Here is a 17,011-nt window from a genome sequence, read left to right on the forward strand (position 1 = left end):
ATATATATATATAAATATATATAAAAAACAATGCAGACAATTATTGAGCTTCATCTTCTGGACAAGAATGCCAAATTAGTCTCTCTTCATAAAAAGCAATTACAATTTGAGGACACTTCATATTTGCTTCTTTGCCAGTACCAAGTCTGCCTCATCTGAATCTTTCCATTTCACGAGAAACATCCACTCTCCACTGCTGTCTGTGGCACCAATTATTCGTTCAGGATCAAGACCTCTGACAAAGCCTCTTTGTTTATCAGCAGCATCTCTCTTCTTTGATTTGCTATCGTCACATTCACTGTCAGATAAAGATTTTCTCTTTGTACCATCTTTCTCTTTACCAGCTTTTTGAGAATTAAGACATGCTTCAATTAACTCTGGACAATCTAAATTTTCTCCTGGTTCCCAAGTATTGTCAGCATCTGTAAATCCCTTCTACTTCAGGAAATATTCCTCCTTCCCATTGTCTACGTGTCGGTCCAGTACTTTTTCCACCACAAATTCTTCAGGCTCTGCCTCTTCAACTTTTTTACTCTTTCCATCCTGTTTCTTACCCATTTTTTGCAATGTAGTTTTATTGGAGGCCATTTTTTATTGCAGACTTGAAGAGTTCACCGCTCTGAGCTGCTCCAGGTCGTGGGTCTGCGGCGTCTCTTTATTGTAATATTTTCTCCCACTCTTTTCTTTCCTTCCCTTCCCTTCTTGCAGATGTCTGTCTTCCTGAAACTTTCCTGGACTTTAAAAAAAAAATTAAACTTTTTCCTCATTTTCTTAAAGTTTATTTCTTCTGAGAGAGAGAGAGAAGGAGAGAGAGAAAGAAGACATTGGTATCCCTAATGGGGTCTCCTTGCTGTAATTCACAGATAGCCTTAGCCAGCCTGAATCACAAGCATGTGCCCTGCACCCAGCGTGTGTGTACAGGGAGACCTTGGGATGTGAACCAGGGACCTTCCCATGCGCCCTTAACATTGTGGAGTGTTGTGTTTCCATTGCATCACTGTTGCTGGTCCCTTGTCTTCTTTTTTTTTTTTTTTTAAGATTTTTTTGCCATAGGATATGTTTGCTCACCAGAGAGAGACAGAGAGAGAGAGAAAATGAGAAATCACCCCTAGGAAGGGATGGCCACACCACAATCCTTTCTCCTCCATTCTTCTCTAGGGCTTTTGGGCATGCATGCATGCACAATGTGTTTTTCAAGCCACCAGGTCTGGGACTCATACAGCAGAGTTGGCCAAGTGGGATCCAGCACCACCATGCCACCTGCTGGCCCCTCTTGTGTGTGTGTGTGTGTGTGTGTGTGTGTGTGTGTTTCTTCCAATTGTTTTATCTCTTTGATGAGAGAGGGGTTAAGAGGTTGGGGAAATAAATACTCTTGACAGGATCTTGCCACCTCATGATCCCCTCTCCCCAGCCTTTTGCCAGCCGGAATCTTGGCTGAGTGTGCCAGGCATTTTCAGGTTGACTTGAGATCCTAACCTGTAGTTGGCCATGTAGATCAGTATACTATTAATACTTCCACTTTTTTTTTTAGAAAAATTTTTGCTATACGACATGTGTGCTTGCCAGAGAGACAAAAAGCGAGAAATCACCACCCAGGGTGATGACCATGCAGCAATCCCTTCTCCTCCATTCTCCTCTTGGGATTTTGGGCACACATGCACATGTGCCCAGCGTGAGTTTTAAGTTGCCAGGTCCAGGACTCGAACTGCAGTTAACTACGTGGGAGTCCAGTGGCATAACCATTGTGCCTTCTGTTGGTCCAGTAAACTATTGATACTTCCTGCACCACCAAGGCCAGCCTACCTTGTCTTTTTGGACCTTCTGTCTTACAGACATTAGTAATTGATCCATCTTCCAATTCCCACTGTTACATTACTTGCCTGTTAAACCACCTAACTCTGGTTTGAGTCTCTTTAAGTGAGATGGGGCTCATTGACATAGAATTAAACTTATTTGGAGGACAGCATTGCAGTTGGAAATACTCCTAAACCCAGTGCGGTGTGCCTCCCTGTGGCTGCCCCTGTGCCGTAATTCAGCAGTGGTCGGTCACTCTTTTCCCCCTTGTTACCTGCAGGGAAGTGTTTATTTCGCTGATGCTCCACCCGGCCTTTATTTTTTCCGGGTTGATGGCTCATATTGATGACTTGTTCTTGTTCCGTCTCTGACATTTCAGTAGCCCTTTTCTTCTTCTAACATTTTCTACATGAAGGTATTAGAAGAGCTCTGGTTTGTGAGCTGGATTTCAGGGAGTCTGAGAATTGAGGAAAGGACTGGCGAGTCTGAGATGCTGGGGCACATCAGTCTTGGCTCTAGTGATTAGTAGAATTCTACCCCGAATGTTCCGTCTACCGGTGGAAAAACAGACCAGTGTGTTCTCGCTGTTCTACTTGCTAGATGATAGATTTCCTTCATCTTGTTTACCAAGAAAGAATGTGGTTTCTTAGCCAAGGACTTGGATTCCTGGTTCCTGGTGTACAGTTTTTAGAGTGCTCTCTGAGTCGCTTCATTTTTAGAAAGATCCTTTTGAGAAAACGCTTAGCATAGGGCCTGTTTGGGACAGAACAGATTTCAGCAAACGCTTGTAAAAGATCTCAGTTTAGTTTGTGTTGTAGGCTAAGAAACCTTGTTTGTTTTACATTTGCAACCTCAGATCTTTGGGACTTTTGGACATTATTGCCCTAACCTCAGCTGTATCCTTAAAGGCAATAACCCATTAGGTCCACAGAACTAGTGGTAAGCCCATTTGATCTACTTGAGGGTAGAAAATTAGATGTTGTTCTTAGAAAGGACAGTACTTTTTTATCTTTTGAATTTCAGAGAAAAACTTCAGGATTTATAAAGACTCCGTCTGTCCCGAAGACTGCCCAAGAGTTATGACTCACTGGCTAAGGGGCAGTACTTGTGCTGTGTCTAGGAAGGAGAGAACTGTGGGGGCTGTGGTGGCAGACTGCAAATGCCACCCAGGCCTGAGAGAGCTTAGAGGAAGTAGGGAAGTAAGGGTGGGGTGGCAGGACCAGCAGTCGTTTTGTACACGGAGACCGAGTGTCATGTGCCAGCCTTCCCATTTGCAATCTCAGGGACCCTCACAGCAGCCTGGTGAGATCAGTTAAGGCTCTGAATAGAGCGAGAGCTGAGAGGCTGCACAGTGACTGAGGCAGGAGCTTGCTATAGGAGAAAACCTGTGGTACCTCACAGCTTCTCTGGGCCAACCTGCCTGGGTTCGTGTCCCAGTTCTGCCAGTTATCAGCTGTATTTTCCTGGATGCTTCACTCGACTACTGTGTTTCATTTCTCCCATTGTCAAAGGAAGGTGTTGGTAAGAGTATTACCCACCTTGTAGATGTCTTATAAAGATGGAAAGAATCCATAATGTAAAGAGCTTGAACTATAGCTGGCCTGTCCTGAGCGTTTGCTGTGATTGTAAGTGAGGGAGTTGGGATGTGGACTCAGGACTGTCTCCATTACCCCTCTATCTGAAGATTATTATTGAGTTAGAGCTGAACTTTAGCTTCTCCTGAACTGAGGATCTTATTTCATTTGATAAAGTACAGTCATCCTGACTTCAGAATGTGGGGTGACACTGGCCCAGAGCCTGCGGCAAGTCCGTAAGGAGATGGCGGGTTCAGGGTGGCCTGAGTGGGAATGGGTGTTATAGGATACTGTGATGGAGTCAGGGAAGGAAAGGGCCTCCTCCCTGCCCCTGCAGCAGGTGGACCCCCGCCTCTCCCCTCCAGGCCCATGCTGTTGCTGGTTGGCTGAATGCCATTTCCAAGAGCAGGCTGGGCTGTTGGGGGACGAAAGTGGCTGTTAATGATCCTGAACAGCCGAGGAGGAGGGGACCTTTGAGAGGCAGTCCTGCCAGACGGCTGCTCTGCATTAACGGCCCACGAAGCGAAGCCCGGGTCCAGAGATGCTGGCTGGCTTCCCAGCTCCCCTGAGTCACATCTTCAGAGTGGGCCTTGCTGCTTTTGCAAAAGGAAATATCCAGAACATTAGACACACCCATATTTAATGATAAGTATAAAAACATCTTACAAAGCCAGAAATGAGTGACTTTTGAAGTATTTGCCATCGTTTGATTATATAGTGTCCCTTTATGAGTGTAGCTAATTAAGAATCGACTTTTTTTAATAGATATCCTGAGTCCAATAACTTAGGTAAATAACATTCTTGGGCAGAGAAGCCTTTAACATGTGTTTTATATTAGATATTGTACTGTGCTTCCTTTCTGTTCAGAATGGTTATGAGCATTAAAGCATTGTTTAATACTTTCCTCTGTAAATGGCTGTGCTTTGGAGTGCATGAAGTAATTTCTCTATAGCCTTTCCCCTTTTTTAGGGTTTTGAATCTGGATTGATTTCTGTTTATAAAGCATTTTGAGACGCATTACTGAAAAGAGTAGTTGAAGAATGTATCTGAAGAAAGCACATGGGTATATTTCACAACTGTGCTGTTTTATAAAAGCATTTAAAATACAGTCTTCCTGAATCTGGAAGATTACGAGTTGGCTTATAAACAGACTTGAGTGTTTCAAGGTTGAGGCAGACTTTGGCAAATTGATCTGTAATGTTATATAAGAGTTCTCTTTCCTTTTACTTGATTTAAAGCTGAGTTTCCCAAGCCAAAAACCTGGAGCTGTTCTGACCTCGACCCCCTAAAATATGTTCTTTTCATCAGGTCCTGTGATTTTTACCTTCTAAGCTCGTTTGTTTTCTCTCTCTCTCTCTCTCTCTCTGTGTCTCTCTCTCATTCTTTCAGAGGGTGTGTGCGGCCTCATGAGGGATGACCATGCCACAATCCCTTCTCTTCCATTTCTTCTTTAGGAATTTTGGACATGCATGCACATGTGCCCACCATGTTTTTCAAGCCACCTGGTCCAGGACTTGAACTGTGCAGTCCACCATGTGGGATCCAGCAGCTGTAAGCACCATACCACTGTCCGGCCCTTCTGTTTCTTTCTTTCTTCTTTTTTTAAATAAAGTTTCTTTCTTTTATGAACAAGAGAGACAGAGAGGGTGAGTGCGATAGAGACAGAAAGATAGGCGCCCTCAATGGGATCTTGGTGCCATGGTCCACGCTTCGCCTCAGGCAGCCCTGGATCATGGCCATGTGTGTGCGTCCAGCTTTTTCAGGGAGGTCTCTGGATATAAACCTGGAACCTTCCCTTCTGGGTCAGCCTTGCAGAGCATCATCATGCTCTACTGCTGTGCCACTGTCTAGGCTGCACCTTTTTTTTTTTTTTTTTTTAAACAAGATCCCTTTCCCTATTCCCATTGTTAGTAGCTTAGATTCTCAACACTTCTTGTTTGGACTGCTGCAACAGCCTCTGAACAGAGGCTCTGCCTCTGATCTCAGCTGTTTCTTGCCTCTCCCTATCCTATATCCTTCCCTGTGCTTTAGAGCAGAAGTTCTCAAACTTGAGCGTGCATCAGAATCAACTGTGAGGCTCTTCAAATACAGAGCTGCTCATTGGGTAGGTGTGTAGCAGAGCCTGGGAGTTTGCATTTTTTACAAGTTCCCAAGGAGTGCTGATGGTCCTGGTCCAGGACCCTACCCAGCATGCAGGACTGGCCTGTCACTGCCTGGCTTCAGAAGCAGGAGGCCAGACTTATCTGTGTGGCCTGGTCTGGGTTCCTTCTTTGGTCTCCTCTCCCTGTTTCTCTTGGTTTCTCAAATAATACTCCATGATCTGATGCTTCCTGAAGACCTTGCCCTTTCTGTTCCTCGGCCTCGAGCGTAGCTTCCTCCGTGGTGCAGCACACATGTGCCTGGGCTGAGGTGAGCACTTTCCTGGGCTTGTTATAATTTGTTGAAATGTGGAATAGGGATCAGCACAGGCAGGATGTGCCACATCTCCCTATTTCTAAATGAGTTATATTGTTTGAGTCCTGACTGAGAAGAACCAGGTGGTTAATAGAGTCAGGGATGTCCCTCCCTCCTGGGGTATACATCTAAGGATTTGTCACTGGCTTATTCACTGTCCCTCACTCTCAGTGCTTTGTTGGCAGTGGGTCCTATTTGCTGGCCACCCGTTGATTGAGGTCTGGTGAAGTCATCCCCTATAGGGTGGGTCCTGTGGTTTTTAGTCCTAGAGAACCAGGCTCAGCTGCTCCAGAGCCTGGGCATCTGTGCATCCTCCTCTGCGTGCTTCTCCAGTCTCTGGAAATTCTTCCCCTTCCCTGAGTAGCAACCCCTTTTCTCTTCCAGTCTCTGAACACTAAGTCTCCTTCTCATCTCCCTCACATAGATCTGTTTGATATTGGGGTGTAGCTCTGTCAACTGTTGGTATGTTTGAGAAAAAAATGCAGAGTCTTAGAATCCACCTCCCCGACCAACGGGTTGTGACTCAGAGGAGCTGAGATGGTGCCTAGGAGTGAATGTGCATTTTAATAAGGTCACCAGTCATGATGACATGGTGGTTCTGTAGCTTGGACATCAACAGTACTTGCCTAGACCTTGGAAACAAAAACTTCTTCCTTCTACTTTTCCCTTTGGACCCAGAAACACAGAAGGCCATTTTGTCACAGGTAATCTTTAAAAGTCATTCTACTATCCCACTGAGAACTCCTTGAGGGTGCGTCATATGTTTATTTATCCTGCGTAAAGCCTCAAGCCTGGTGCGTGATACTGATGTGGGCGAGAACAGTCTTGGAGATAAGTGTGTACAACAAACTGAGGAAGGAACTAAATTCAGGGATTTTTTTTTTCTTTCTTTTTTTTTCTGGCATTGTGCCCATGACTGGAGGCAGGAGAATTCTGTCTCTCTCTGCTTGACACTTCCAGTTCTGCACTTGGACTGAGCATGGCTGAGATTTTTTTTTTTTTTGCAAAATGATCATCTTAGTTTGAAGGAATGTTGCTGCAGTGGCTTTCATATTTGGATGTGAAATGTGGGGGTAGCTTTTCACATTGAAGAGAAGGAAACTTCTTTAAAGTGAGCCCAACTTCTCTGGCCCTGCCTTGGCCCAGCCCGGCAGGCCTGGCTAGACTCCCAGGCAGATCCCTGGAGCCCTGTCCCCACCCCACCCGTGGAGTTGCCTTGGGGGCGTTAGTTACAGTTTCAGTCACAACCTCAAAGGGCGACAAGTCACTGACTCCATGTAGAATGGAAAAGAACAGAATTCTGAGAGTAAAAAAGTTGCAGTTTTTATGAGATTAAAAATCTTTTGTGTTGACCGAATAGTAGATCCACTTTCATATGGAATGTCTTTCTGAGTTCTGGCCTAGGTCTTGGTCAGGATCAACACGGTAACAGTGGCTGGGGAAGGTTGATAAATTTTGAATTATGAAGGTGACTGCTAAAATTTCTGAGTGGCCTTCAATTATACCTTTACTTGCAAAATGCACTTTTTACTTGCAAGGACCACGTAATTAATTCTCTTGGAAACATTTTTCTGTATGTATACACTCATCTAATTATGCACATTTTTTTCTTTGTACATTTTTAAATTACCAGAGAAATGTTCGGTATTTTTGAATATTACTTCTGATTACTAGAGTTGCAGATGTGTTTGTGTGTGTGCGTTATTTGTTATTTGTACACAGACCTGCAACCTTAGCAGTTACTAGAAGAATGGTCTATCCCATTTATTTTAAAATGAACTGCACCAATTTCACCTGTCACACCTCGTGGTGGAATTTGAGAGGAATGAGAACAGTTTTGTCTGGATTGTGAAGTTTCCCAGGGGCATAGCCTGTGTATGATCATTCACTTTCTAAAAACAACCTGTGCAGTGTTTGCATGCTTGAGATCGGCTGTCTGGTTTTGCTCAGATCTAGCTCCTGCTGCCATGTAACTTTGAGATGAACAAGCTTTATTTCAGATGTTGCATATAGTTCCACTCTTCATTTGTTCATTTTCATCTGCTGCTTTTCCAGAAGGTATAAGCTAGAGGTAGAACTACCTTATTCAAACTGGTTGATTAGAAATCACCCAGATGTAAGCATTGTTCAGTAGCTTTCCTGGGGCCCTCTGGTCCCAGTTTACATGTAATAAGAACTGACACAGTTTGTGAGTCACTACTTGTCCTTTCTGAGCTTTGCTTTAAGGTATTGTAGGCAGACCAATACATTCTTTTTTTGGAGAGGTTTTTGCTGTAGGGCGCATGCGTGTGCCAGAAAGACAGAGAGAGACAGAGAGACAGAAAGTGAAATCATTCCCTGGGGGGATGGCCACGCTGCAATCCCTTCTCCTCCATTCTCCCTTTGGGATCTTGGGTACGCATGCACATGTGCCTGGTGTGAGTGAGTTTAAGCCACTGGGTTCGGGACTTGAACCATAGTCAACCACATGGGAGTCAATGACATACCCATTATGCCAACTGCTGGTCCCCCAATACATTCTTTTATCAACAAAATTTTTAAGACAAACTTCCTCCCTCCTTTCTGCTTCTCTCCTCTTCCCCCCTCTTTCCTTCTTCCCTGTTTCCTGCCTTCTGTGAGAAGGACAAGAAACCACAGCACCTTCAACAGGGTCTCAGGCTGTGAATGCCACCCCCCACCCCACCTGCCAGCTCTTCACCATGGCATGGCCAGGATCATGAGCACATGCACCTGGTGTGTACAGATCAACCTGGGAACCAAATCCTGATCTTCCATATGGCTTCTCCCACTGGGGCTGGCCTGTCAAGCTTTTTTGTTCTTATACTTTCCAAGGTGTGTATGGAGAGAGGTTTTGCCCTGAAGGCTAAGACCACAGTTTATACTGCTTTCCGTGTAATGTAGCACTGCTGTAAGTCACTGCAAACTACTCCCCCTTATGATTTCCCTTTCTCTTACCTATGTCATTAACTTCACATTGTACTGTTTTCTTTAAGGCTAAAGTAATGCCTTAAGTAAAACCCTAAAAGATTTAGAAGCTATGCAGTATTATATTGTAAGCCTGTAAAAATTCTTAACAAAGTTAGTGATTTGGAAGATTTTCATGAGAACTTCAGCTAAAAGGTAGTAAAGTAAATGACTTCCAATAACTAAACCTTGGCTTATAACAAGGTCATTGTTTGGCAGCATCCGCATTTGCAAAGCTCTCCAGAACTTGGAGGAGGAAACGGTTTTGAGACAAAATAGTGATTTTAGAAATAAAGACAATAAATTAACATTGACATTATTTGCCAATGATTGATTGGTTGTCTTCCAACTTTCTACCCCACATTCTGAATAAATTGGACCATGTGAAAAACTAGAAGATTAGATTGACCTTTTTTTTTTTTTTTAATTGAAATTGGTTTCACAGGAATGGAAATTTGGCAGCAAGTATGGAAACTTGCAAATCAGTTTACAATGTTCTGTGCTTAGTTTAATGAAACCCACAAGAATGAGGAAAGAGTACATGGCTTTGAATAAGAGAATGCCGCACTAGTGTAGGGTTTGCCTTTTCTGGAAGTTTATTTTTACCCTTATTAATTCAGTAGCGTGTAGAATGGCATATCCAGACTTTGGCTGGTTAACAGTGGCTTCCAGGGACCAGCAGTTGGCGTTAATGACTATGTCGCTGGACTCCCGTGTAGTTGACCATGGTTCAAGTCCTGGACCTGGTGGCTTAAACTCATGCCGGGCGCATGTGCGTGCGTGCCCAAGATCTCGAGAGGAGAATGGAAGAGAAGGGATTGTGGCGTGGCTATCCCCCTGGGGCGGGAGGGGGGGTGATTTCTTGCTCTCTGTCTCTATCTCTCTCTGTCTTTCTGGAGAACGCATGTATACCAAAAACCTCTCCAAAAAAACACAAAAACAAAAAAACAGTGGCCTCCAAGATGGGCAGAATTTCAACTCCAGTGATATTTTTCAGTGGCCTCATGGAGAAAATGCCAAGAAATATTTATAATAATGGTGTAAAATGAAGACGAATTGGTAATTTTTTAAAAAAAACCTGTGACTGAGACCAGCAGTTGGCATAATGGCTATGTCGCTGGACTCCCATGTAGTTGACCACGGTTCAAGTCCTGGACTTGGTGGCTTATACTCACACCGGGCGCATGTGACAGATGTCACCTAAATACCCACCTTCACCACAGGCTTGCTCAGCTGTGGATCTCAGTTAAAGCAGGCAACTTTTATCTGCAAACATGCCAGTGCTGTCTAGTCTTTGTTACTGGACCACCTTGCTAGAAGCCCCAGGGACCTTGTTAGAAATGCAGATCCTGAGTTGGCATGGTGGTTAAGGTGCTGGATCCCACATGGCCAACTCCATGGTTTGAGTCCCGAACCTGGCAGCTTGAAAACACACCAGGCGTGTGTGTGTGTGTGCCCAAAATCTTGAGAGGAGAATAGAAGAGAAGGGACTGTAGCATAGCCATCCCCGCTGGGGGGTGATTTCTCATCTTCCCTCTCTGTCTCTGCAGCAAGCACACACACCCTATGACAAAAATCTATTAAAAAAAAAAAAGAAAGAAATGAGGATCCTTTGGGCTCGCTACAGATGGAGTAAACCCCGGCTGTGGAGTGCAGAGCTGTGCTTATTCCAGGCCTTTTTGAATGACCACTTACAAGTTTATCAAAGCACTGAAAGCCAAGGCAAAGATTCTTTAGCAGTAGCATGTGTTTCCATTAAAGTATTAGAGGCTAGTGGATCCCAGACTTTGTTTGAAAAGTTCATGCACAGATAGTACAGATGGAGTGAGTTCTGTTTGGCTCCAGCAGAGAACATTTAGCTCCTTTCTGCTTTCTGGTTAGGTCATGAGTTTCGCAGGGCTGTGCTATAAAGGATTGCCCTTTAGCACATCAGCAAGTTTCAGTGGAATGCCGGAGGTTTCTCTTCTCTGCAGGCCATGGCTCATTGGCAGGTTATGAAATTATTTTAGTAGATCACAACCAGCATAAAAATGTGATCTGTAATAGAAGATAGGATGCATTTCAAATTGTAAGATTGAGTATTGTTTTGGAAATGTGAAAAATGTTACACATGTCAGGTGTACGAGTGTCTCTGTGGGTATATGTATATACATGTATATGCACAAATGTATATACACAATCATGTACTGCATACTGACATTTTGGTCAGTGAGCCACATACATGATGGTGGCCCTGTAGGATTATAATGGAGCTGAAAAATCCTTATTGCCTACTGACATTGTAGCTATTGTAATGTTACTGCACAATTTCTCACTCATCTGTCTGTGGTGACGCTAGTTTAAATAAACCTACAGCACTGCTGGTCAGATAAAAGTAAACCACACATGTATAATATATAATACTTGATCATGGCAATAGTGATGCTACTGGTTTCCTATCCTATTTATCATTATTTTTGAGTGTACTCCCTCTACATTTAATCTCATCTAGTTTTGCTCATCGGCCTTGCCAGTGGGACAAGATGTGGAGGTGGAAGGAAGGCAATGGTATCATTCTGTGGAGGTGTAGGCTAATGTGTGTCGTTTGTACTTTCGTTTTTTTGTTTTGTTTTGTTTTTAACTTTCCAGATGGCACATGTGCTTGCCCAAAAGAGATAGAGAGAAAGAAAGAAACGAGAAAGCATCCCCCTTGGAGAACGGTCACACCATAACCCCTTCTTCTCCATTTCTCCATCGTCTCAGGACTTCGGGGACGCACGGACACATGCCTGGTGTGTTTTTCAAGCTGCTAGGTGTAGGGTGCCGCGTGTAGCCGGTAATTTGGGACCCAGCTGCCTTAACCACCACACCATACGCTGGTCCTGCGTGTCTTAGTTTTTAACAACGTTTAAAAAATAACAAATAGGGGCCAGCAGGTGGTGTGGTGGTTAAGGTGCTGGACTCCCAGATGGCCGGCTGTGGTTAGAGTTCCAGACCTGGTGGCTTGAAAAATCACACCGAGGGTGTGTGTGCGCACACCCAAAATCCTGAGAGGAGAATGGAAAAGAAGGGATTGTGGCCATGCCCATGCTCCCCTAGGAGGTGATTTCTCATTTTCCCTCTTTCTGTCTCTCTCAAGTGAATGTACATGCCCTATGGTAAAAACCAAAATAACAATAATAATAAATAGAAAAAATTAAGATAGGGAAAACTTACAGAATGAGGACATAAAGGAAATATTTTTGAACCGATATACATTATGTTTTAAGCTATTGATTATTTCAAAAGAATAGAAAAGTTTAAAAAATTTTAAAGTTTAAAAAAATAAAGAAGTTACAGTCTACTAAGGTGAATAATGTATTATTGAAGAAATAAAGTTTTAAAGATAAATTTAGTGCAGCCGTGTCCAGGGTTTAGAAAGCCCACAGTGGTATACGGTGATATCCTAGGCCTTCTCATTCATTTACTGCAGTCACTGACTCCTCCAGAGCAACTTCCAGTCCTGCAAGCTCCACTCATGGTGAATGGCCTGTACAGGATTCACATTTTTATTTTATACCATATTTTTGCTTTACCTTTTCCATATTTAGATGTTTAGATACACAGGTATTTACCGTTGTGTTACTGTTGCCTATAGTGTCCAGTACAGTAGCATTCAGGACAGGTTTGTAGCTGAGGAGCCATTGGCTTTACCATATAACCTAGATATAAAGTAGGCTCTACCATCTAGGTTTATGTCAGTACACTCTATGTTGTTCACACAACAGCAAAACTGCCTAATGATCCATTTCTCAGAATGTGTCCCTGTAAGTGAAGCCTGACTCTATGTGTGTATTTCTATTTAAATAGCACAACCTTGTGTGCATATATAGGCATTTATGTATGTGTATATCTACACATATATTATTGCATTGAAAATATTTGAGGGTGAGACCAGCAGTTGGCATAATGGCTATGTCGCTGGACTCCCATATAGTCGACCGAAGTTCGAGTCCTGGACCCGGTGGCTTAAACTCACGCCAGGGGCATGTGTGTGCGTGCCCAGGATCCCAAAAGGAGAACAGAGGAGAAGGGATTGCGGTGTGGTCATCCCCCTGGGGGGTGATTTCTTGCTTTCTGTCTCTCTCTGGCGAGCGCACGTGCCCTATTGCAAAAACCTCTCAAAAAAAAAAAAAATTGAGGGCTGACAAAGCCAACTACATTGTTTGAATCCCAGCCCTAGCGGCTTGAGAAACACACTGGATGTGTGGGTGTGTGCCCCAAATTCTGACAGGATGGAGAAGGGATGGCTGCGTGGCCACGCCTCATGGGGGATGTTTTTTACTTCTCCCTCTAGCTCTCAGTCTCTTTCTGCAAGCACACACACCCTCTGGCAATTAGACAAAGTTTGAATGTATAAAATAACTAATGTTATGAGGAAATATTAAAAGACACATTCCAGGGACTAGCAGATGGTGTAATGGTTACATTGCTAAACTCCCACTTGGCTGACTGTGGTTCGAGTGCCAGACCTGGTGGCTTGAAACTCACACGAGGGGTGTGTGTGGTTGTGTGTGTGTGTGTGTACATGTGTGCCCAAAATCCAGAGAGGAGAATAGAGGAGAAGGAATTGTGGTGTGGTCATCCCTCTGGGGGATGATTTCTCACTTTCTATCTCTCTGGCGAGCACATGACACCCTATAGCAAAAAATCTCCCTCTTAAGAGAAAAAAAAAAGACATGAGACCAGCAGATAGCATAATGGTTATGTCATTGGACTGCCACATAGTTGACTGTGGTTCAAGTCCTGAACCTAGCGGCTTAAAACTCACGCCAGGCACATGTGTGTGTTTACCCAAGATCCTGAGAGGAGATTGGAGGAGAAAGGATTGTGGCATGGCCATGCCCCCTGGGGGGATTTCTCACTTTCTCTCTCTCTCTCTCTCTTTGGCGAGTGCACATGCCCTATAGCAAAAATCTCTCCTCCCCTCAAAAAAAGGCACATTCTGTGCAGTTTAATGGAAGAAGATGTCTAAACATAGATAATTATTATTGGTTGTTTACCAAAACAACAAATAAATACTTATCTAGACATCAGTGAATATTAAACACTTTATAATTTAGAAATGTTGGGAAATAAGGTGTTATGATTTTTAAACCATCCCAGTTAATATCAAGCTTTCATACAATACCATTGACAGATATAACTAATTAAAATCCAGGGAAGTTTAGTCAAGACTAAAATGATTTTGAACCTAATTTGATTTTTTTGTCACTGACTTAGACAACTTTAGGATCTTCTATTTCTTTGGCATTGTGATGGTCAATATCAGTATCTACTGATAAGTAAAGGGTGGGGAAGGGTTCTTTGAGCCCTTTTCCAAGTTACCATGTGAGGGTACTTCCTTGAGTATGTAGTCTACTGAATCTTACTTCATCTACTGAATGAAGATATTAGCTACCACTAAAGACTTAAGAGTTTTTAAATTTTCTTTTTTATTGCTAGAGAGCATAAGCACTTGCTAGGAAAGACAGAAAAGAGTGAGACAAGGTGGGGAGGGAGAAAGCACTGAACTGCCCCCCAATGGGGCATGGTTATGCTGCAACTCCTTTTTCCCTCTCCTTTTGGGATTTTGGCACCTGGTGTGTGTGTGTGTGTGTGTGTATGTGTGTGTGTGTGTCTGTGTTAGATATTTTTGTTATAAAGTGCATGAGTTTGCCGGGAAGAGACAGAACATGAGAAGTCACCCCCAGGGGGATGGCATGCTGCAAGCCCTTTTCCTCCATTCTCCTTTCAGGACCTTGAGTGCACACATACACGCGCCTAGTGTGAGTTTAGGCTGCCAGATCCAGGACTCTAACTGTGGTTGACTATGTGGGAGTCCAGCAACATAACTATTATGGTACCTGCTGGTCCCAACCTGGTGTGTTTTCCAAGTTGTGGGGGCTGGGATTCACACCGTGGTCAGCCATTTGGGAACTGACTCCCTTAACCACAAGACTAGACGGCTTGCCTTATTTTTATTCTACTTCTCAAACTAAAATTTAGATTTTCAGAGAAATAAAAGCTTAGTTCCTTTTTATTTTTTGGTGGTATACGATAGCAAACTTGGGACATGATGGGTCTTCAAAAACATTGCTTTGCCAACCAGAGACTGCCTGAGAAGTCCTGGTGTGGCCTCTCACTGCAACACACCTTCCTGTCTGCCTGTGGGGTGCATAAAGATGACTGAAGGATCTGAATGAAAGATTTCTGTTGGTGAATGATTTGCTGCTGTTTGATTATTGAAATCTGAGCTGGGACCAGCAGATGGTGTAATGGTACTTCATTGAACTCCTGCTTGGTCGACCACAGTTTGAGTCCTGGACCTGGTGGCTTGAAACTCATGCTGGGTGCATGTATGTGTGTGACCCAAGTCCCAAAGGGAGAATGGAGGAGAAGGGATTGCAGCATGGCCATCCCTCCAGGGGGAGTGATTTCTTCTTTCTGTCTCTCTGGTGAGCACGTGTGCTGGATAGCATAAACTCTTGAATAAAACAAACAAACGAACAAATAAATAAAGAAAGTCTGGGCTTCAAGATAATATTACCACAAAAATAAACTTTAGTTTTCAAAGTGATTCCCAAGTATACAGCAAATATTCATTTTTGGTAGCTCTGCTATGCTTTCTTTCTTATTATAACTGTTGAATTATAGGATGGAACAGAATTAAAATCCCAGCTTTGCCTCTTATTAGTTGTGTGCCCCTCGACAAGTTACCTAAATTCTCTGGGTTTCTCAGCTGTCCACTGAGGAAAGCAACGTCCATACAGGGTTTCTGAGAACATCAATTAAGATTACGAATGTAAAGTGCCAAAGCAGGCACTGAGCAAGTGTTAAATGAATATTATTCTGGGACCAGCAGTTGGCATAATGGCTATGTCACTGGACTCCCATGTAGTCGACCGCGGTTCAAGTCCCGGACCCAGTGGCTTAAACTCATACCAGGCGCGTGTGTGTGCATGCCCAAGATCCCAAGAGGAGAATGGAGGAGAAGGGATTGCGGTGTGGCCATCCCCCTGGGGTGTGATTTCTTGCTTTCTGTCTCTGTCTCTCTCTGTCTCTCTGGCGAGCGCACACACCCTATAGCAAAAACCTCTCAAAAAAAAAAAAAGAATGTTATTGTTATTACCTTATAGGATGGAACAGAATTAAAATCCCAGCTTTGCCTCTTATTAGTTGTGTGCCCCTCGACAAGTTACCTAAATTCTCTGGGTTTCTCAGCTGTCCACTGAGGAAAGCAACGTCCATACAGGGTTTCTGAGAACCTCAATTACGATTACGAATGTAAAGTGCCAAAGCAGGCACTGAGCAAGTGTTAAATGAATATTATTCTGGGACCAGCAGTTGGCATAATGGCTATGTCACTGGACTCCCATGTAGTCGACCGCGGTTCAAGTCCCGGACCCAGTGGCTTAAACTCATACCAGGCGCGTGTGTGTGCATGCCCAAGATCCCAAGAGGAGAATGGAGGAGAAGGGATTGCGGTGTGGCCATCCCCCTGGGGTGTGATTTCTTGCTTTCTGTCTCTGTCTCTCTCTGTCTCTCTGGCGAGCGCACACACCCTATAGCAAAAACCTCTCAAAAAAAAAAAAAAGAATGTTATTGTTATTACCTAGCAATGAGTGACTGAGATATCTGTGTATCTTCATCTGTTTAATTTCTTCTTGCCATAATTAGTGAAGTGTCCAAACAGGAAATTAAAAAAAAATAAATAAAAGCAGGAAACAACATTTGGGCCAGAGTTCAGAATACTGGGTGTGTATTCTGCTTAGGACACTGCTGTCATTGTCTCTTGCAGAAGTCCTCCCTTGCTGTCTGACAGACATAGCCAGAGCCCCAGATCCAGGGTTGTGTGCAGGATATGAGAGTCATTAGGATGTTTATATTTAGAATGGCATTCACAGTTTCTCTGTTCCATTCAGTGGGCACTGTCATAAGAGGATGCCAATGACAGAGTGTGCCATGGTGAGAGAAATCAGGACGTCAAGATCTTGACTCATCTGTGTGACACAGTTAAGACCCTTCACCTCTATGCTTGATTTCTGTTTTGCTTATACAAGGGGCAGGATTTGAGTTCTTTGAAGTTGTAATATGCTGGATGTCTTCCTGGGGTCTTCTGATGCTGTTGTTCTGGGAAATGCTGGCTATGGATCTATGGTATGTTATGGGGTATAGAAAAGGGAGTAGATTGTACAAAAAACAAACAAACAAACAAAAACTACAGA

At 43.6% G+C, this 17,011-nt stretch overlaps 1 protein-coding gene and 1 pseudogene across 2 annotated transcripts in view; one reads left to right on the forward strand and one right to left on the reverse strand.

Annotated features, from left to right (window-relative positions):
- LDLRAD4 (low density lipoprotein receptor class A domain containing 4) overlaps positions 1–17,011 on the forward strand; it is a 505,135-nt gene that overhangs the window by 50,820 nt on the left and 437,304 nt on the right. The gene's annotated exons all lie outside the window — the stretch shown is intronic.
- On the reverse strand, positions 41–614 carry LOC102488787 (chromobox protein homolog 3 pseudogene; annotated as a pseudogene).

This window comes from Tupaia chinensis, unplaced genomic scaffold (genome assembly GCF_000334495.1).
Source record: "Tupaia chinensis unplaced genomic scaffold, TupChi_1.0 Scaffold143584_1, whole genome shotgun sequence".
Classification (NCBI taxonomy): Eukaryota; Metazoa; Chordata; class Mammalia; order Scandentia; family Tupaiidae; genus Tupaia; species Tupaia belangeri.